This window comes from Sceloporus occidentalis, unplaced genomic scaffold (genome assembly GCF_023333645.1).
Source record: "Sceloporus occidentalis isolate IW3139 unplaced genomic scaffold, rSceOcc1.0.p SCAF_2, whole genome shotgun sequence".
NCBI lineage: Eukaryota > Metazoa > Chordata > Lepidosauria > Squamata > Phrynosomatidae > Sceloporus > Sceloporus occidentalis.
Genome location: NW_028316982.1, coordinates 201,513,475 through 201,536,970, shown reverse-complemented (window position 1 = coordinate 201,536,970; position 23,496 = coordinate 201,513,475). Strand labels below are relative to the sequence as shown.

The 23,496-nt window shown below is 41.1% G+C and overlaps 1 protein-coding gene across 1 annotated transcript in view; it reads left to right on the top strand.

Annotated features, from left to right (window-relative positions):
• Positions 1-23,496, top strand: part of KCNJ15 (potassium inwardly rectifying channel subfamily J member 15) — a 43,070-nt gene that overhangs the window by 3,869 nt on the left and 15,705 nt on the right. The window lies entirely within an intron of this gene.

Genomic DNA, 23,496 nt, shown 5'->3' with positions numbered 1-23,496 from the left:
AGGAATTGTTGCAGCAGTCTGCTTTTGTTCAGCTACTTTGAATCCAGTTGGCAGCAGCTGAAGTAAGCCAAGGACAAAAAGGGAAAGTGGGAGGAGAGAGAAACTGGGACATTTTACAAGCAGCTTAAATAGTGGGACAACAAAGAATTAACTGAGATTCTTCTTGCCAAATTCGGACAGTTGGGCATATGATAAACAACCCACAAAAGGCCTTTTAAATTGGGAAGGAGGCAACCTGCTTAAGACTAGGAAACTGGAGCAAGTAAACTGGAGTTTGGACATGCCAATCCTGACCCCACTTTCTCTCATTCCATCAAATCTTAGAACTTTATCATATGGAGAGAAATCGGGATGTGGGGGTGGGGGTGGGTGGGTGAGAGTTTAAACGGACATTAGCCTATGAAAATTGCACGATCATGGTAAAGATTTTCACACACATCATGATTAAAGAGGACTTATCCTGACAATAAACAGGTAATAATCCGTGAAAGATTTGTTGCTGGTTATTATCTGTTTATTGCCGGGTTAAGTCCTGTTTAATCCAGACAGCATGTGAAAATCTTCACCACAATCATGTGATTTTCATGGGTTAAAATCTGTTTAAACCCTCGCTTTTTTCTGATTTTCCGCTTGTGATAAAGTCGATAGGTACACTGCTCTGGGTGGGAGTTACAAGTGCAACAAGCTCTCCACCAAGTATTTAGCCTGAGCTGTGCAGCACCACCACCACATTATTCAAGGACTGGGCTTAGGGTTGCCATAACTATCTACCTCCAAACCGGGACAAATGTAGGACAAAATGTAGGACATATTTTGTAAATGGAGGAGACAAACAACTAAAAAACAAAAAAATTAATAAATTAAAAAAGCATTAATATAAATGCATGCTTCTTAGGCATGCAGGACATTTTGACATTCTTCCTGGTCCTGGATAGAAATTTGGGATTGTAGCTTTGTGTATTGGACTAGGACTCTGGAGACCAGGGTTCATTTCCCAGGGTTCATTTCCCTGCCTATTGGGTGACCTGAAGCTCAAGCAAGTCACACTCTCTCAGCTTCCTCAGCAGAAAACACTGGCAAATCTCCCCTGAACAAACCTTGCCAAGCAAACCCCAGAATAAGTTTGCTTTAGGGTCTCCATACGGACAGTGGAAAACAACTTGAAGGCAAACAATAACAAAAAATAACTGAGTACTGTACCTTTTACCTTTAAGTGCAGTGGAGGGTTGAGCATGGTGAAGTGGCCTAGGACAATGGGAGAACAGGGTTCAAATCCCAGCTCGGCCATGGAAAACCACTGGGTGACTTTGGGCAGCAAGTCACACTCTCTCAACCTCTCAGGGGAAGGTAAAGGCACCCCCCCCCCCGAAGAAACTTGCCAGGGAAACTCTTTAGGGTTGCCATAAGTTGGAAAGGGGCTGAAGGCACCCAACAACAACAACAGAGGAGGAAGAAGGAGGGAGAAGAAAAATGAAGGAGAAGGAGCAAGAAGAAGAATAGGAAAAAGAAGATAAAAATAAGAGGAGGGGAAGAAGAGGAGGAGGAGGAAGAGGGGAAGAAGAAGAGGGGGAAGAAGAAGATGAGAAGGAAGGAGGAGAAAGAAGAAAAGAAGGAGAAAGAAGAAGAATAGGAAAAAGAAGAGAACAATAAGAGGAGGAGGAGGGGAAGAAGAGGAAGAAGAAGAGGAGGAGGAAAAAGAAAGAGAGGAAGAGGGGAAAAAAGTAGAAGAGGAGGAGGTAAAAGAGCCCCCCCCCACCACCAGCGAGAGGCCCATAGGCCTTTGCTCCGTGGCTGCTGCTGCGCCAAAAGCAGCCATGGAGGCAGCAGCAGCCATGGAGGCCCCCAACACCCCTGAAACAGTGAGGCCTAGAAGGCCTCTTGCCGGTTGCCGCCGGCTGCCTCACCTTGACACCTCTTGCGTGCCCAGCGCGCGCTCTACTGGAGGAGGAGAGGTTCAAGCTCCTCCTCTTCTTGAGGCTGGCCAATTGGGGACAGGCAGACTGCAGGCCTGCCCTTTGCCAGCACTCACAGGGACCTGTGCTTGCCCTTGCCATTAGGCAAGGGTGAGAGGGAGCCAGGAGCCCTGGCCACCAGGACAATCAAGGAAGCGGGATGGGACCATGCCGCTTCCTTATAAACTGTAAAATTCCCGTCTTTTCCCAGGATATGGCAACCCTAATGGGCTTCTTACTTAGCACTTAACCTGAGTGATATAGCATGGAGGGGGAGGTATTATTATATCACCATGCTTAGTCCCCTGTAATGATTCAGAACACTATGAGCTCTTAGGCTTTCTGCTCTTTTTCTAGTTCAAAGAGGCATTCAAAAGATTTACACCAAGGCTGGGGAACATGGGGTCTTCTAGATGTTGGACAGCAACTACTGTCATCCCACGATAGCATAGCCAAAAGTGAGAGCTCATGGGATTCAGTCCAACAATGGGCCCTTTCACATCATGCAATAGCATGATGAATCTGCTTTAACTGCCATGGTTTCATCAGACAGAATCCTGGTTTTTTTTTTGGTCTTGTTATCATAGAATCATAAAGTTAGAAGAGACCACAAGGCTCATCCAATCCAACCCCTGACATGCAAGAATATACAATCAAAGCACCCACACTAGATAACCATTCAGCCTCTGTTTAAAAATCTCCAAAGAAGGAGGCTTCACCACTCTCCTAGCCAGTGTGCCTTCAAGCCATTTGTAGGGGTTTTATCACATGAAGCTCTTCCAAAAAATGCTATGGAACTGCTATCATTTCGTTCCTATCATACTTTGATAGTGCCTTATCAAACAAAAATCATCTGAATTCCATAGCATGCAGCCACGGCAATTACAGAAAGAATCAGAGTGCTTAACTGTATAATGTGAAAGGGCCCAGTATATAGAGGACCATATGCCCGCTGCCACTGCTGGCTTATAAGAACTTGCAGAAGTACTCTTTCTTTCAGTCCCATTTATCAGCACAAATGAGGGTTGTAAAGGTGGTAGATGCCCTAGAACAGTGGTTCTCCAACTGTGGGGTGAGACCCCAGGGGTTCCAAGAATTGGTCGGGTGTTTGAAACTTGGAGGACCTGGTCCCACCTGCTGCTCGTCTGCTTCCCAAATCTTTTCTGTCCTGGAGGAAAAGAGAAAGGTGAGAAGGGCACTGGGAGCACCTGCCTCTGAGTATGGAGTGAAGGAAGAGGAGAACAGGGAAGGTTGCTGATTCATGGCCTCTGGCAGGGACCATCCTGAGATACTGCTTTTTCTTTCCTCATCCATCCTGTCACTGCCCTAGTTGTCAGGACCAGACACTGCTTCAGCATCAACCAGCACACCTACTCACTCCGGTGGCCTCTAGATACACACATGCACACACACACAAAGACTAAGTCACACCCTTAATCTGTTTTTTACATACATATGTGCTTGTGTACACTCACATATTTATAAGATAATGAATGTTTCTCTGTGGCTGTGTGTCAGAGTAAATGAGTGTATGTGGGAGTAAAAGAAAGAATGAAAGAGTATGACTGAGTGTGTACATTTGATGTATATGAGTGTGGCTGTGTGGGAGACAGTATGTATATGATTTACATGTGTTAAACATTTAACTAAAACTGGTATAATTTGAACAATGTTGTTTCTTTATAAAATGTTAAAATATGAATATATGTGAATGTGTGAATGAAAATATGCACACAAGGCAAACAAAATATTTTAATTTATTTACTACACATCGCTGTGCATTTTGTACATCAGGAGTGCACCAATGGTGCACTCATGATGTACGCAGTGTGCCACAAAAAGAACCTGGAAGGCCGTGTGGTTTGGTGGCTGCGGTGTCCTTCTGCAGTTAAAATGGGAAACTCCAGTCCGCCGTTTGGGGTTGGTCTGTGGTGCCCCTTAGTCAACTTTCTTTCAGAACAAGTTGGTAGATGAGATTTGTTCAAAATGTGAAAGATTGCCATATTTGGTGAGAAATTTTCTACTACCTGTGGAAAAGTCAAACGCAATTCTAGGCTGCATTAATAGACATATAGTGTCTAGATCAAGGCAAGTAACAATACAGTCAGCTCTTCTTTTCCACCGGCTTACCATCTGCATATTGGAACATCCGCAAGTGGGCCTGCCTTGATCTTCTCAATGGCAGCACATGCCATATCAACACAGTTGTGTACACATTACACCACCATTGAGGAGAACAGGACTTGAGGTCCCATGGAATTTGCCATCTGTGGTGTGTGTGTGTGTTGGAAACTGAACTCCTATGGATACAAAGGGTTGAATGTACCCCTCTATTCTACTTTGGACAGGCCTCATCTGGAATACTGTGTCCAGTTCTGAGCACCACAATTCAAAAAAGATGTTGAGAAGCTAGAGCATGTCCAGAGGAGGGCAACCAAAATGGTGAAGGGTCTGGAAACCATGCCCTATGAGGAATGGCTTAGGGAGCTGCACATGTCTAGCCTGGAGAAGAGAGGGTTAAGAGGTGATATGATAGCCCTGCTTAAATATTTGAAGGAGTGTTATATTGAGGCTGGATCAAATTTGTTTTCTGTAGCTCCAGAGAATAGAACATGGAGCAATGGATTCAAATTACAGGAAAAGAGATTCTACCTAAACATTAAGAGGAACTTCCTGACAGTATAAGCTGTTCGACAGTGGAACACACTCCCTCAGAAGATGGGAGAATCTCCTTCTTTGGAGGTTTTTAAACAGAGGCTGGATGGCTGTCTGTCAAGGGTGCTTTAACTGTGTATTTCTGCATGGCTGAGGGGTGGACTGAATGGGCCTTGAGGTCTCTTCCAATTCTATGGTTTGATGATTCTATGACTGGCTGACTTGATCAAATTATCTGTAGCTTTTGCTCTTTATCCACCATAGTACCCAGCACCAAGGACCCTCTTTCCACTTCACTATCCTGCTGTAGCCTATGGAACCCTGGGGTTTGGAGCACTCTGGTAAATTTAAATGACAGATTTTAGGATTTCATAAGATGTTGCCATGACAGTTAAAGTGGAATTGTGCAGTGTGAAAAAAAGCCCATTTTCTATGTATGGGATCTGTCTGAATGCATTCGGGTGACGGGCCAGGAAGAATATGTGCAAAGAAGGTTTTAGCAGGTACAAGGGATGAAGAGGGAGGAAATTGGAGAGAGAAAACTGCACTTTCTAAAATTCCTTCTTTTACACAAAGGTGTGGGGGGAAAACACAGTAGTTTTATGTCTCTTTGGTTCACTCCTGCTACTGCTGTATCACATACTTGCCCTATTTTTACATATAAGTATCCCTATTGGAACAGTAATTTCTCCTAAGAAATGTGAGACAGAGCATGTTATTGGGAAAAAAGGATCTGCTGTGAGGATTTTTCTATATTCATGTAACTTCTGTGCAAACATGCAGGATTTATAACTACATGTGAATCTTGGAGAAATTATTTTTGAGCAGCTTCTAAAACCCACCACTTTAAGCATGCTGGCTTGAGTCTTCTGGGAGGTGTACTCCAAGAAAGTAACTTTTCCAAGCTCTTCCTACATGGATTGGATTCTGCCAGGATTGACTGTTCCAAATGATACAGAGAGGGAAGGTTGTGTGATTGTGTCCCTACTGTTCTCTTTCATGTAATTAGAATTGCACAGGGTGGGGTATTGGTTAATGGGGTGGTTGTTGCTTGTTATTGCTTTTTTACACACACACACACACACACACACACACACACACAAATTAAAACTCAATCGCTTCAATGTATTGTCATTGTTGAACATTTACCACAGCCTGAATTTTCACTAGACACCAAAATGACTAAACTGAGACTATCATATTTTGAATATGATATGACATGATTTAGTGGAAAAGACAATAATGATTGATGCAATTGAAGGTTAGACTCGCCTAAATACAGTAAAGGCACCAGGTCCTGTCTGATCTTGGAAGCTAAACAGGGTCAGCCCTAGTTAGTACTTGGACAGGAAACCTCCAATGAGTACTACATGCTGAAGGCTATATTTTAGAGGAAGGAACTGGCAAAACCACCTCTCTATTCCTTGCCTAAGAAACCCCTATACAGTTCATGGAGTTGCCATGAGTTGACAGGCGACTTAAGAGGACACACAGACACAGTCACACACACATACACGAAAAGGAAAAGAGGATTTCCTTAATCAAGGAAGCCATAGCTGCCCCATGTTTCCAAGACCTGATTAGGGCTATTGATGAGGGATCATGGAAGTCTCTCATTCAAAGTTGCTGTTGTTGCTAATTGCTTTCAAGTCAACCCAATATATTTTTAAAATATGTTTTTATTGCCATTTAATCCAACATATATATCCACATATCAACATCAAACATAAAACATATACACCATGACATAAAACTTACATTTCATTCATTTTTATAAAAACATGTAACATAAAAGTTTGCCTTCTTTTTACTAGGATCTCTTTTCCATTTCTTATTTTAATTTATTTTTTTATCTTAGTATCTTTTGGTTGTGTAAACTGTACATTAACTTATACCCTTTTAGTTACATCATTTTAAATCATGATTATCAAGTTGAACCAATGTATGAGACCTTCATGTTGCCCTATCTTCAACTTCATTGCTTAGCTCCTGCAAACTCATGGCTGTGGCTTCTCTGATTGTGTCTAGCTATCTGGAATGCAGTCTTCCTCTTTTCCTAATGACCTCCACTTTACCAAGCATTATAGTCTTTTCTAGTAAGTCCTTTCTTCTTATGATATGACCAATATATGACAATCTCAGTTAAATCATCTTTGCTTCCAGAGAAAGTTCAGGCCTGATTCATAGGGTTGCTGTAATTTGATTTGTTCATTTCTCCTTTGGTTCTTGGTTATTTGATTCTTTGATCCCATATAAGTTGTGTGTGGTGGTGGTGGTGGGGGAAATCACTGAGATAATTTTCAGTACATTTTGAAGCTTGACTTAGTAAGCACTCATTCAATGAATTTTATTGCATTCTGAATGTTCAGCCAACACAACTATGCTGTCACATCAGCATTAAGATTTAGTTCTCTCCACTGCTGCCCAACTCTCTTCCCCCAGCTGTTCATATCTCCACATCAACCATTATAGTATTTGGAAAAGACTAATATTTGTTGTTCTTCTGCAACAGGTGACTTTGAATAAACCAGTCACTTCCCACCTTCCTTAGGTCTGCAACAGTGAGTGAAATCGGTCATTAAATATCATTATTATTGTCATAGTACAATTCCCTGTTTCTGATTAAAGGAGAAACCTGTTGATCAAAAGTGAACAGTGCTGCATTATTTAGTGCAATAATTTCAGGATTCAAAGTTTGACATTCTCAAGACTGTTGAACTTCTGATTAGAGACAGGGCAGTAAAAGAACAGTAATAAAGATAAGATAATGTGGAATGTAAATAAACAAGCACTACCACACTGCTTAACTTGGTTGCACTTGATAATGTGGAGACTAGAGTTGGGTTTTTTGTTTTTAAAATTGTTTTCTGTTAAAAGGTAACATTACAAAATTTTCCCCATAAGATGCTCATTTAGGCCTTGGTACCCAAATTATGTAACCAAAACCACACTCATACTTAGATTAGATGAATTCTCTGGAGGGAGTTTTTGCTTTGTCCAGTTCATTGGACTTCTGTAGCAACTTTTTAAACCAACTGTTGTTTTCTCTAACTTCAGGCATTGATCATATGTCTCACAATAAGCATACATTTAACTGTTTTTCAGTATGTTTTTTTCAATATGCTTTTCAATATGCAGTGGTTCACTGGTTCACAGCTCTACACTGAGTGAACTTTGACAGTGAAAAAAAAATGTTGAACACTGAAGTTCTCAATGACAGCATTCCCCATCCCCCAAACCCAGAAAAGGAAGTTGGGCATAGGAGCCATTGCACCCATTCCTAAAGAGAGGCAAGGCAGGACAATGAAGAGGGCAATGTGGATGTACACATCAACACAGGGGGACATATGACACATCTGCAATGGCTGCTTAATCTAGAGCATTATGCCCTGGACTGGCCCTGGGCCAACCATGGTGGTGATGATGCACACCAAGCTGAACCTGGTGCAATGCCACATTGTTGTGCACACAGGCCAGCTGGGCTGGCATTGCATGGGCCCTGCTGGTCCGTATCCTTGTTCTTCATATCACTGCTACTGTAGCCTTGCAATGTGATCAATGAAAATTTTCACACAGCATCGTTATATCGTTCCTTTAACGTCCCAAAATGTAGTGGAATCGTCTTAAGAGATAGACGATTCCAAAAGATTTTCACATGAGGCTGTTAGTGTTCTTAAAACATTGCTATATCAGAATTCAGCAATAAATGATTACAAAATGATTTCAAAACAGTTACATTCACACACTGGACACAGCAATGATTTAAGAACGATTTAAGAACACTAACAGCCTCATGTGAAAATCTTTTGGAATCGTCTATCTGTTAAGACGATTCCGTTACACTTTGGGACGATAAAGGAACAATATAACGATGCTGTGTGAAAATCTTCAATTAGAAGGGGGTCACTCTACCCTGTCCTTGTTGATCATACAGGTGCCCTGTTCTGACCCCAACAGAAGCAGAGACAGCCAGACTCTTACAGGGAGCAATGGCCTGCTTTTGGAGCCACCTCTTTCACTTCTTCACAAGCAGAGGTTCTATGTAAAGCCTGCCTGGCACACTGCCACTTCTCCTGAGGATAGAACTGGGTGGACAGACTTTTTCTGTCTTCTTCAGGAGTGTTCACTGATTAGGTTTTACATGGAGCTCCTACCCATGAAGAAGTGATGGTGGCTCTGAAAATAGGTAATTCCCTTTCCTTGCACTACTGAGTGCAGGGAAGGTGAATGGCACCGCTCTTTGTGTGTGGACAACAGATTGGGTAAAATCAAACCTGATCCAGCTGTCCACACATCAAAAGCACTGGAAGTTTCTGGGAAACAATGAGCTCTGCCATGATTTTGCTTAGTTTGGAGAAAAGTTGGGTTAAGGGCCAAAAACTGCAGTATCCTCCAGGATGCATTTGGCTGCATTTTTCTCCAGTGTAGACAAGCCTATAGATAAGGGTTCTTTGACTGCCAGTTCCCAAACTCATGGTGCCTTTCATCCCAACCAGTACAATGCAGTTGAAGGTATTGATTGATTTAGGTTGGGGTAGGAGTGTCTTTTAATCCACTGGATCTGAACAGCTTTGTTCTGTCTTTCTGTGTGTCTGCACCTGTCTGCCTGGCTAAAGCAAACTGAGTAAAGAGGTTTTAAGATGGGTGGGGTCAGTTTAAACAGATTGGCCAGCCACATGATTGTGCAGGACAAGATAGCAGATCAAACTGCTTAGTGTCCTGAGGCCTTAAAAAAAAGGATGGAAGAATTTTGTTAGGCTTGTTTTCGCAAAGGCTGCTTAAAAGGAGAACCAGCCATATAACCTAAAATAAGAATTTAGCTTTTTTCCTCAAGACTTTGAAGGAGATCATCTCGGACAGATTTTTCACTATTTTATCCCATCAGCCCATACAAAAGGAACTGGGAACAGCCTGTTAACTAGACAAGTTTTGCCCTGAGGGAGCTGTTTTTCATTTTACACAAATTATGACTTTTCGGGCTGCCCTGCTTGCCTACCTTTGAGCCCTTCTTCATACTCTCCCTTTTCTTTCTTTTCTCATCTTTTAAAAAAGTACAGCAGGTGAATGGTTGCTTCAGGATATTCCAGGACAGGCAATTCATCCCTCCTCCTTTTTTGGCCAGAAAAAAACCAGTCCGGGGAATCTGGAGGAGTTGAGGTCTGCAAAAAACAGTCTTAGAGAGCCACAGGGCTGCACTTTGCTTCCTCTTCCTGCAGATCAGGGGTGGGCAATGTAGAGGGAGTGAGGCCAATTGCTGCACTGGCACACTTCGAATGACCAGAAAAAATGTTGTATGTAATTTTTTTTTCTTTTGATTTTGTGTGGTTTTTGCCAATATGGAGGTCTTTTGGGGGTATTCATGGGACTTTAGGAATGCAAGTGGCAAAAACCCATTGCATTTTTCTGTGAGTTTGAATTGGTTGGGGGTCTGGAGGCAAAATCATTCCTCAAAATAATAATAATAATAATAATAATAATAATAATAATAATAATATTTGGACTGATGTGTTGAGGGACTTCAGAGTGACTTTAGAGGCTGCACTTTGAGAACCCAAGGGCTGCATGTGTCTCATGGGCCCCACTTTGTTGATCCCTGCACTAGACAATAGAGATTATCACACTCTGGAATCCTGGTGGGAGAGATGCAGGATCTAAAAGACGAAAACGGGTGTTATTGCATTTACCCATGTCCAGACTGTAGGCAACCCATACGCACTTGGACAGCCTGTCTACAACCTGGCCCTCTCCTGTGGCTTTTTCAAGAATAAGATTTTCCCACTCTTGAAAAAGTCATGGGAGAAGTCTGGATTTCAGAAGGGCTGCCCAAGTGGATACAGGCTGTCTACAGCCCAGACATGGGTAAATGTGATACCATCCATTTTCATCTTTTAGATCCCATGTTTCTCTCACTGGGATTTCTGACTGTAATTATCTCTTATACCACTTCCACTGAAATCTTATTTCCCTAATCTTATTGGCTGCCATTCCCCACTTGTCTCCAGTGGTGTTCCTGTATATTGCATCTGGCCTGAACATATAACATCACAACAGGCTTGGTGCATAACCTAGGACTCCTTCATTCAGGTTCTGCAAACTTGCCCTATTACTACAGTAATTCAACTTTTTCCCCCTAGCTTCTTGAGATGAAGGCAGAGCCCAGTAGCTTCAGCCACTTGACAAGGAGAAATCCTATTAGTGTCTTTTCTTCCTCAGCCATACATTACCTGTGATTCACTTTTGAGAACAGAATGTATGTTGCTACAAGGAAAGACACATTTTTAGAACTGGCTTGTCAGCTATGGCTGAAAAGTTTAAATCCAAGAAAATACCCCCCCCCCGACACCACATGCATGAATCCTTATCTTATTCATTTTTATTTATTTTTTTGCTCAAATGCAGTCACACATTTTCTTTCTCTCACTCAGCACAATACATCATTCATTCCCTCATCTTCAATAGTATTAGCTCATGTAACAGGGATGGAGAGTCAGTGTAATATAGTGGTTTGAGTATTGGACTATGATTCTGAACCAGGATTTGAATCCCCATTCAGCCATTGAAACCACCAGGTGACCTTGAATAAGTAAAACTCTTAGCCTCAGAGGACAGAAAAGGCAAACTTCTGGACAAATCTTGCCAAAAAAAACCAAAACCCCATGATACATTTTCCATAAGTCAGAAACAACTTGAAAGCGCACAGTAATAGAGGGATGGCTCATGACATTTCTCTGAATCAGGTGAAGAGCAAAATAGCACTTTCTGCCATTTCCATATAGAGAAATTGAATTAGGGTATCAACTGAATCATATTGTTCTTGGGACAACCTGGCCAGGATACTCTGTGGGCAGCCCAGAGTATCCTGGTCCCAGAGCTACCTTGACCTCTCCCCATTATCAGGCCCTCCATTCCAATGCCAGTTGGCTGTTACCACACATGTCCTGCTCTGCCACCCAGTGTGCTGCTGCTGGTGAGTCACTCCTGATATCAGAACGAGGCACCCACCATCGGTCTAATGCTGGGTATCTTGTCTTATGTTAGAGTGAGCAACCCACTGCACCACAACTCTGGAGTGCAAGATGAGTTTCAAACAGCCACTTAGCACTGGAACAACCTACAGATCCCTGGTTTGTCATAAGATTGCACAACCTATCCACTTTCTCTTTTGTGTGCCTCCTTTGACTCCCAATTTCATGGTGACACTTGCACTGTCTTTGAGATTAAGTGACAGATGTTGTGTGATTTTGTGGGAAGGGAAGAATCTCCGCAAAAAAATTCTTGCCTCAAGACCAATCCTTTTGAAGATGTTCTGTCTGGAAAAAGTGAATTAAAGCAGTATTGGAAGTTTCTGGACTATATTTGTGTTGTTCTTATCTCCATATTTACACAGCATTTATGTGCTTACCTTCTGCTTGCTTGCTACATCTTCCAGAAGTGAGAAAGCTAATTAGATAAACCCACAACTGTCCAATTTAAGCCTCCCTCAGCACTTTACAATATCCATACAAACAGGAGAGAATGGTACTTGCCGCTCATTACAAATGCTATTCTTCACTATTCCTCTTTGGGATGCTCAAATAGTTGTTCATCTGATAGGTATCAGTTGGAAGACCAGCCAGAACATGACAGAGGGTAATGTTGCTTTTTGCTTTTTCAAACATGTTAGCCTGAGAAGGTAGAAGCTGTCCAGGAGTTTAAAAAGAGGTGTGTGGGGGGAGGTGGTGGTGTGTGATGGAAAATGAGAATAGTGTAGTCATCTGAAAACAGTGGCAATGAATGTGGGTATCTTCATTCAGGGTCCACAGCTTCATCCATTTTGTCTCTTAGGCTTCAAATCACAAGGAAAGGAGAGCAGAATGCTCCGTCTTTTGCAAAACGCAGACATCTATTAATGTGTTTTTCATTAAAGAAAGGATGTGAGGTTGCAGCTGAAAGCTATCATTTCATTATACAATGGCCAATCATTTCCCCCCTGTTGAACTTTAATGTTTTCACCTTCTTGTATAACATCAAGTGAACTCAAGAGTGTTATTGACATAGTATTGAAATGAAATAAAGAATCACACAGCAATTGCACTCCTCCCACTTTATCATTATTTCAAGATCATCATCACACTCTTTCCTCTTTGCTCTGTTTATTTCCAGACCTCATACCTAATGTCAAACAGAACAAGTTTCTTGTAGAATGAACTTAAATTCGCCATTATAACCTGGACATCCATCTTAGCTAGGAAACACATTCAAGTTTCCAATTTGAAGTAACAGGTATATAACAAATTCCTCTGGAGGCCCTTCCTTCCTTTCTTCAAGAATGTTCAGAAATGGGGAAGAAGAAAAAAGACGGGGCATTTTTCCATTAATTTCATGGAGAGCAAGATAACTTGGCACACTTAACAGGCATGTACTGGAATTTGGGTGTGTCTCGGAAAAAGCACAGACTTCAGTGGAAAACGTATATGGGTGTGTGTGTGTGTGTGAAAGTATTTTAAACCATAAATTGACCACATACATAGACTGGTGAGAAAAAATTATCATCCTCCAGAAAAGGACCATGAAGTATTGCTAGCAGACAGGACTGAAATCAAAAAAGAGTTTCCTCCCAAGAAAGCACCATTGGCATTTTAATAGTTCAGCTCTGAGGGGCGAAAGTTTACTACTTCTTAAAAAGGAAAAAAGAGACTATAGAGAGTTGAATATGTAAACAAAAAACAATGGCTAGAAATAGGGATGAACGAATCCATCTGTTTTCAGTCAGTGTCATTTTTGCAGTCTCTCATTCATTTTTGTTCCATCTTGTTTCTATATTAATCTCTAATTTAAAAAATACAATGAAATAAATCCACATTTACAAATGTATTTTTAAACCCACTCTCTCATTTTACAAAAATGTTTCTAAATGTTACATTCTTTGAAAATAGGTATTTTGGTGTTGTTTTTTTTACCTTTTCAGTTGACTATTACATCAGGACATCTGCGAAGTGCAAAAATGGTTGGATAACTGAATTCTGAGCTGCACAGTAATTTGGATGGTGCAGTTCAGGTTGTTCATCTTGGAATTCACAAAAAGACAAAACTTCTCAGGCATATATAATTAAAAGAAAGTGTCATTCCATTAAGGTGTAGTAAATACCTGTGAAGCATACAAGGTATAATAAACAAATTTGAAAATAAGCACAGAGGATCAGAGAAATACTACCGCTGATATTTAAAATTAATATTTTAGTACTGACAGATTCCAACAATTCATTTTATACACATACACAATTTGTCATACTTCTTCCCTGTTGCTTGTGACATGAAGCACAAGAACAAACATCGCCTTGGTTTAGGCAGTAGATGGGCTGAGGTACTGGTGTCAGGGTGCACAGCCACATATGAGGATGCTGGTATCAGTTGCAGCATCACTCTCCATCACCCAGGATGCTCGTTACAGGACAACCTTCTGAAATACTGGAGAGATCCAACTGTGTTCAATTTCCATGGGTGCCTAGCTTGTAAGGAATAAAATGGTGAATGGACTGCTCCTTCTCCTCACTTAATTTATATCCCATCTTTTCCCCCAAATTGGGACTCAAGGTAGCTTACAAACAAACAAACAAAAAAAAACCTATAAACAACTGTGTATACTCAGGTATACATCTAGAAATTTTAGTCAAACAATTGACCCCAAAAAACCTGAGTCTACTTATCCACATGTCAATGTAAGTACAGGGGGCCCTTCACATTCGCTGGGGTTAGGGGTGAAGGACCTGTGTGAATGTGGAAAAACCACAAATTTAAAAAAAAAACACTTTTTTTTTACCTAAGAGAACACCTCTCTAGGAATCTCCAGGTCCTCTAGTGCAGCTCTGTGGTCAGCATCTGCCAGAAATTGATCAGAGAATTGTGCTGGAGGACCTACAAATGCCTAGACAAGTGTTTTCTCTAGGAACTTGAAAGTTCTCCAGCACGACTCTATGGTCAACATCTGGCAGAGTTGTGCTGAAGGATGTAGATATTCTTAGAGGGACTATATTAATCAAAACTGTAAATAATAAAATTTGCAAAAGTCTAAGCTGCAAATGTGGAGGGCCAACTGTACTATACTTTAACTCTTACACAAAATCCTCTTGTGAAAGACAAGAGTGTAATCTGTCCTGAAAGCACTGATTACTCTCTACTCTCTTATCTATTCAGCCTTTAGGGTAAGCAAAACAGTTATTCCTACTGGAATTTTTCAAGTTCTTTGGCATTATTTTCCTTGGCTTTATCCTTTAGACCCTTTGTCACATGCCCATAAAATTTACCCCTGACTTATCCATGGATCATATCAAAATCCATAATTTTGCCCCCCCCCCCAATGAGTCTACTTATAGCTGAGTATATACAGTATATTAAAAACATACAATCTAAAAAGATTTTTTAAAAACTTAAACAATACAGTACAATTTAAAAACAATATATCACATACAGCCCATTTATTAAAAGCCTTTGATTCTTAAAAGCCTGTTTGAATAAAAAGCTAAGGTTTACAAAGATACTTACAGCCACTAATTTTGTAAAAACAGCAAGGAAGGGGCCATTCTACCCTCCCTAGGGACGGAGGGAGTTCCAAAATATAGGGGCAGCCACTGAGAAGGCCCTCTGTCATGCTCCCAACAACTATATCTGTGAAGGTGGTTGGACTGAGAGAACAGCCCCTCTCTTGTGATTCTTAGGGTTCAGGTAGTGTCATATGGGGAGATATAGTTTGTCAGATAGCCTGGACTTGAGCCATTTAGGGCTTTATGGGCCATAAGAAGCACTTTGAATTGTGCCCAGAAACAGTCTTGCAACCAGTGGAGCTTTTGTTGAGCTGGGGAATTGTATGATCAATGTAGCCATCCCCATTTAACACTAGCTGCAGCTCTTTGTACCAACTGAAGTTTCCAAACACTTTTCAAAGGCATGCTCACAGATCATGTTACAGTAATCAAAATGTGATATAACCAGGACATATGTCACTGTGACTAGATCAAACATCTCCAGGAATGGGCGCAGTTGGTGCACAAGCTTTATGTTTACAGAAGCACTCCTGGCCCCTCTTCAGAAACCTGGGCACAACTTGGATGTTTCTCAGTCATGGCCAGCTCACTTCCTATAAGTCTCTATCTCTCTCTGTCTCTGTCTCTCTCTTTCTCTTTCTCTCTATCTCTGTTTCATACAAAAATGTGTGCTTTTACATGGCAAAACATGAGTACAAAAATGCATATGAGGCATGCCAATTTGCATCTTTGGCATGTTCATTCTTTAAGAACACAAGCACAGTGATATGTCCCTTATTTCTGTATATTTCAAGGATGAAGAGAGCAAAGTGTAGGCTGTGTACACTTAATGTTTCATCTCTTGCATATGTGCACATGTATGTCTAGCATACTCATGCCCAAGTATCAATATGTCTCATATGAAAAAGCCAGTATTCTATGTTTGTTTGTTTCTATCTCTGCAGCTAAAGTTGCTAGTCCAAATGAAGATGTTTAATATGGCAGAGTTAGATGAACACAGATTGTTTTCCATAAGCAATTGGCCATTGGTATGTGCTTTGTTATTATTTGGCTTCTTGTTAAATGACAAAACTCTAGTTAGGAAACAAAGAATGCCTTTGGGATAGTGCAGGAATTCACTGGGAATTTGACTGCTGGGTGGTTTTTTTACAGTTATTTTTTAAATAGCAGCTACTTTGGAAATTCATGAGATTTTAATATGTGGCACTGGGAGTTGCTCTTTGCTCAGAGATATTTGCACTGTTTTCTGGATTGTGTCTGGGAGGACCAGTTCACCAATTTTTGATGTTCCAATGGACAGAACACCAAATTCCTCAACTGCCAAAGCTTCCTATTTATTTCACTGGAAGACTGTGCTGCCCAGGCATAGAGAAATATGAATAATTTAGGTTTCCTTCCATCGAAATGAAATGGACAGTCTGCATTTGTGTAGGTTCTCTGTGTATATCCGAGCCCAGGCAAGTTTCTAGTTTTGCAGTGAGTCCCACACAGCTTCAGCTGAAGCAAACTGTCAAGCACTTCCTACTTTCTGCTGTTCATTCTCATCCTTTTCTGATGATTTCAATTTGTGGAGCATGCCTATTGATCATTACCAGCCATGATGGCCATCTGCTCTCTCCATTTCCATGAATGTTACTCACTGGAAGCAACAGAGAGAGAGGCCTATGCCTTTGTGTCCTGCTTCCTATAGACATCAGGTTGTCCATTGATGGAAACAGGTTGCTCAATTTAATAGACATTTGGTCTGTTCTGGGGGTGGCATGGGGGCTCTTCTTATGTTTTGATGTTTTTACCTGCCCTTATTCTCAGGCCCAGAGAAGGTAAACAATGCTAGCAGAAAGTCACAGAAACAGCAGCTACCAGAAACTCACATATGTTCCAGTCCTGTTGTCTGACTGTGAATGAGCAAGTTACAAGTCTGAGGAAGAAGAACAGCAGCAAAACAAACTTGTTGCAAAGGCAGGATGGGAGAGGATAGGGCCTTACTGAATGAAAGGAACTGCTGAGGTCATTTTGCTGTCAGGCCAGGGTGACCAGTTGTCCTCCTTTTCCAGGACATGTCCTCAATTTCAACCTTCTGTCCAGGAGGAATTCCAAAATGTCCTCCATTTTGAGCATGACTATGAAGCATGACTTGAGAGTTATATGGGTTTTTTTAGCTTTTATTTGGTCATGACCTACATTTTTCTTGAATGTTCAATCTTTTGTAGTGCCTTGTCCTCCTTTCCAGTTAGGATGTCTGGTCACCCTGTGTCTGGCCCCCATAGGCTGTGGCTATTAGTGGCAGGAACACTAGCTTTAGATTTGAGGAGGAATCTGTGGTGAATCCTTTACACATACCATTAATTCTATCCTAATATTTATTTATTTATTTATGGATTTATGGACATAAATCAGGCATTAGGAATGGGTATACACAAAAAGCAGTGGCAGAACATTTCAGTCTCCTGGGGCATTCCATCTCAGACCTCAGAACAGCAGTCATTGAACAAAAGAACTACAAAGGTAGATTGGAAAGAGAAACAGTAGAACCACAAACTACACTCCCTCAGCAATGGATTGAACAAAGACAATGGCTTCCTGACACATTACACACACTTCAACACTATCTAACCCCATCCTCATGGGGGTGCCCTACATTCATCTATTCCCCTCACCACAAGCTACCAGTGCTTCTCAATTATTTTCTGTCATGCCCTCCCTAGGAAGAAGAAAACATTTCGCGCCCCCCCCCCCACGCGACTGTAAATAGTATCATTTGTCTATAAAATTGTTATAAGTACACCTCTGCATAACACTGTATCCTGAGCCTCGCACCCCCCTTTATGGAGCCTCGCGCCCCCCCTGGGGGGCGCGCCCCACTATTTGAGAAGTACTGAGCTAGTCCCATTGCAAAACTAGACCTGTCAGTTCTTCTCCATGCACAAAGACCAGTTTTCAATGTCTGTGCCCTAACAACCATAGTTAAAACTGGACCTGCAACTTCATTTCCATACACAAAGGATTTGTAATTTGAATTGACATCCTCACATAGCAATGGCATATATATGTCTGTGCCTGGCTTCCACTTTGTTGTTGTTGTGTGTCTCCAAGTCATTTTTGACTCGTGGTGACCCTAAGGCAACCTTATCATAGATTTTCTTGGCAGGTTTCTTCATAGGGGGTTGATATTGCCATCCTCTGAGGCTGAGAGTGTGTGACTTGCCCAAGGTCACTCAGTGGGTTTTTTTTATGCTCAAGCAGGGAATTAACACCTGATCTCCAGAATCTAACATTGATCCACTACACCATGCTGGCTACAAAAAGCATTTTTGATTTTCTATGCTCCTTGATAAAATCCTTATAACTTTTCTGTTCCCTTGTTGGCTTCTTTTTTAAATAATAAAGATAAGAAAATTGTTTAAATTTTGAGTAAGTGGGGGGATCCCCTTAAGGTTGATGACTGGTTGTGTAAGGTAATGAAAGTGACAAATCTGAGATTTTCAGCAAAGTTATAAATACAGTGGTTAAAAAGTAATATATGTGGGTTTGGTATTAACCAGAATGGAATGTGAAGTTGTGGGAGAAAGTTGACTTGCCAGGAGGACATTATAGCAAAGCAATTAAGGTTTTATACACACTTGGCTGGGGGTAACCCCCATTTTACATGGCAGGACTTATGTCTGATTAAATATGGCTAGGACTGTGCTACAAGAAAATGAATTGCCCCTCTGAAGTCTCTAGTTCATTTCCCACTTCAGTTGCAAACAATGCTGCATCATTTCCTCCCTCTTTCTGTAACATGTGGGAAGAGATACTGGACAATTCTTAAGTAATTGTTGGTGGTGGTTGCTGAGATAATGCATGTAATGGGATATGCACTCATAAGAAAATGATGGTGTAATACAAAATAGGCATGGCTGGTATTGCATCAGTATGACAAGCTGATTCAGGATCTTTTTCCAGGGATACTTCACAGGCAATAGCTCCATCCACTTAAGTGTGCAAAATGATGCAAACTGAATTAGTGGGGAGAGGATATGAGTCTGGCAAGCCTGAAGACGGTTCATGTGCCTATCTTCAAGAATTTCTGGGCACTTTAGTACCAGTTACATTATATTGCTATAGATCAATCTGGCGCATTCAGTCTGCCATAGATCAGTCTTGTATTGTATCATAACCTCTGGCAGCTCCCAACCAGCATGGCCATTTTGGCTGTGGATGGATGGGAGTTGTGGTCTATTCCAGTTGGGGAGCACCATGTTTGGCAAAGCTGCCAAATATTCTAGTAGATATGAGATTCCTAATGCCAGGCAATGCAGTAGGAAATACAGGCCCTTTGGGCTTGCCTGGAATGATGATGTGGTAATACCAGTACAGAAAATAGACCAAGGATGTGCTAGTGAGACAGAGGTGAGACATGAAATGCATATTCTTGGGGAAATCTGGAGGTCTTAAAACTCAGAGTATGTAAAGAAAATGCATTTAATGTGTGGTGTTCCATTTTGGGTCAATAACTTTTGTCACTTTGCCTAACTACATCTGTTTGAATTAAACAAAGCACATCAATGAGCCTGTGCAATGGTTTCTTTAAGGTACCCTTTGAATCAATCTGTTAGCATCAAAATGAATTTCCAATATACCAAATATATCCCAGTTTTCTAAAGACTTTTATTTGACATGTGCTATAGTTCAGAAGTAATAATAAACATGTTAACAGGACTTGTTATCAAAAGCCATCATTTTGTATGGTTCAGCCTTGAAAGAGAAGAGAAAAAAATCCAATGAACTTTAACTATAACATGGGAAATGGTACTGCAAAGACGATAAAAAGGGTTGTTCTCTACAATTTGAACATACGGTTGAGCTTCTGCCATGTCTACCTCCTTTGCAAATGTTGAGGCAATGCTGATACAAAAAGAAGCAAGGTTTTAATAAAATCTTATAAATATATATAGAAAATGTAGCAGCCCACCCAAAGCGTATTAGTTTCCTTCCACTACTCAGTTTTCTTCTGTCTGCACTGGCTTTTAAATGCCGTTCAAGATGCCAGTTATGATCCATAAAGCCCTAAATAGTATTGGAACAGGATATATGAAAGAGAATCTGCCAGTCCACCGTATTTTGTCCTACGCATCTTGTTACTGTTACAGGCAGGATTGTCTCAGGTCAAGAGCCATTTTGGTTCTGACATCTACATTGTGCAACTCTTTCCTAAAGAGATATGGTTGACCCTCTTGCCTTTGGCTTTCAGTGAACTGTGAAGACTGCTGTGTAACACCAGGCATTTGATTTAGCTTGAGTCCCTCTGCTATTGATTATCTATTTTTTGTTCTTTTTAAAAGGTTTTTTTAATTGTATTTTATATATGTTATCCCCAGGGGGGTATTTGAAGATGAAAAGTCACATTCTATATGAGATTTCGCTTTTAATTTATTTTAATTTTAAAAATGAATGCATGTGGGTTGGTAGGTAGGTGCCTTCAAGTCATCTGTTGACTTATGGAGACCCCATGAATTTTACAGGGTTTTCTTAGGCAAGGAATATTCAGATGTGTTTTAGCCAATTGCTTCCTCTGACAAATATCCTCATGTTCAGTGGTGGTCTCCCATCCAAGTACTAACCAGGGCAGACCCTGCTTAGCTTCCAAGATCAGATGGGACCTGGTAGATCCTTCTAAATAAATATGCACATAGTAATTTTGTTACATAGTGGTTTGAATGTTGGACTATGACTCTGGTGATCAGGGTTTGGTTCTCAGCACGGCCATGAAACCCACTGTTTGAACTTAGGCAAATCTCAGAGGACGGCAATGGCAAACCTCCTCTGAAAAATCCCCTCAGGGTTGCCATAAGTTGGATATTACCTTGTATTCACAACCTGTTGAACATTTCTTCAGTTCTGTATAATCTTTATAGGGCTTGTCCTCAGAACAAAATAAGTTTGCAAAACATTCATAAATAAGGAACTGATAACAAAACCCTCTAGTCTTCAGATATTCCTTTGAGTTTAGCAAAAATGACTTCCAGGTAGAATGGGCATGAGCTTGCTGCCTGAAGGTGAGAGAATGTAAATGGAGATTATCACACCCTTAAATTCCGCTGGGAGAGATGCGGGATCTAAAAGATGGGTTTTTAGGCAGCCTGTATCCACTCGAGCAGCCTGTTTGCAACCTAGACTTCTGCCACCGCTTTTTTAAGAATGGGTAAATCTCATTCTTGAAGGAGTTCATTGCAGAAATTGAATGTCTTTGATCTCCTAGACCCAGACCATCCTGACCAGCCTCTCTCAAACTGTTGAAAAGCAAGCATCCTCTACTCCTGTAGCCTGACATTAGGGCACAACCTCCTTTGCTCCCATGCACTTTGTTTTGAGGTGGAAGTAGAAAAATCATGCAACTTGGACAACAGTATGGGCCTTTTTGTGGTGCATCCCAAGTGAGTCTGTGCATTGGTGGAAGAGGAAGCACTTCCACTAGTCAGAGGCTGGAATTAGGTCTAAGAGCCTTATCGCATGACAAAAGGAAGCTGAGATGCTGCAAGAGAGATGAAGCCTTTTCTTTGCCTCTCTGCATGACATCGTAGCACTTCTGTTCTCCTTCCCGAGGGTGACAGTTGTAAAAGCATGCCTTCTGTTGAACTGATTTTTCTAGCCCAGCAAAAGACATGCTTTTGTGACCATCTTCCTTGGGAAGAAAATGGAAGTACTTTGCCAGCATGCATAGAGGCAAGGAGAAAGCTGCTTTTCTCTCTCTGCATCTTGGCTTTCTTTTGTCATATGATAAGGCTTTTGCCACTAAATCTTTTGCCATTGGATCATAGTCACAACTGGCTCTACCATTAGGCAGAGTAAGGCCTCAAATGGCATATCTGGTAGGGGAGGAACAGTGACAGTGTTCAAGCTATTCTTCTTTAGCTCTGTGACCATTCCACTCTCTTAAAGGATGGAGCTATATGTGCTGTCCTGTACCCCAAGTAACCTGTTGCTATTAGGTTTGGTTGAAGACCCTGCTTCATTGGCAGCATTGTGACAGAGTTCAATAATTGAGTGCAGTTTGTTTCTGTATGTGGAATGGGGGGATAAACCATTTTTGCCTAAGTAGCAAACTGTCTTTGTGATGGCCCTACTTATATGTTCTCACTCTTTGTATTCTCTTGTGTTCTGATCTAGTGGCAGGGGTTCTTATTCATGACAAACATCCTTTGTTTTCATCATGCAAAAATTCAACAGATGAAATGTTTCTTGGCCTAGATATGCAATGATTGGGGAGATTTTGCTGCCAGAATGATACTTTTCCAGGCCACTGTGAAAGGCACAGGAAAGCAAGTGACCCCAGTACAACTAGCCATTTTTAAATCAATGTCTCTTTTGTTCTCTCTTTTGTTCAGCATTGCAGTAATACAAGCAGTGCATCTCCTTGTTCTAACAACATTAATAGGGATATGAATAATGCATCGCTCTAGATTTTTTCATTGCAACCCCTAAAATTTTCCATTGTTATACACAGGGTTGCCACATCTCAGGGTCTCGTCCTAAGTCTTCAGTTTTCATGGGTCATCTCCAGGTGGGACACAAGGGTGTTGAAAACTTCCAGCTTTGGTTGGCTTACTTCCAAATAAAAGGGAAAGACTGTATGTAAATCTCCAGCTCACCTCATAGAGAAGAAGAAGGAACAACCCTTTATTACAATTTGATTTGGGACTAGACCTTTTCACTAAGATTTCTCTTTTAATTTTCCAAATGAGAAAACGTGATCTCTCTCTCTCTCTCTCTCTCTCTCTCTGTGTGTGTGTGTTTGAATGATAAGGTGTGAACAAGCTTGGTTGGATCTTAGGCCAAAACGCTTGATGAGATCACCAGTGGCTGTGCCCAAGTCTCAGGTTTTGGCCCAGAAACCTCAGGGCCTGGGATGATCCTGATCTGCCAACTCTAATTTTGAAGCCTAGGTCTGCTGAGAATTCAAAGTCCAGCAATATCTAGTGTGTCATTTGATTTCTTCTTCTGACTGAAAGGAATTTCTTCCACCTATAGACACTGGGGCAATATAATTATACATCTGGCAATGCATGAGACCCAATTCTCTGTGAGATAATTCCAGAGGATTAGGGGATGCTTCTGAATGATGCAGCTATGTGGGTGGGGATAGTTGTATGGATTTTCCCCAAGGAATAAGCAACAGTCACTAATTTTCAGTCCATGTAATGTAGCTTCTTGCTGATTACTAATACACAGAAATTGAAAGCCTGGAAATTTTACCTTTTTGGATTACAGTTCACAGAATCTCACAGCCATCCATTCTGAAGAAAGAATGCTGGGAGCTATAGTCTTTCAAAGGACTTATCCAAGCCTTATAATCCTTTATATTCTGACTGTTTTAGATTCTAGTAAAA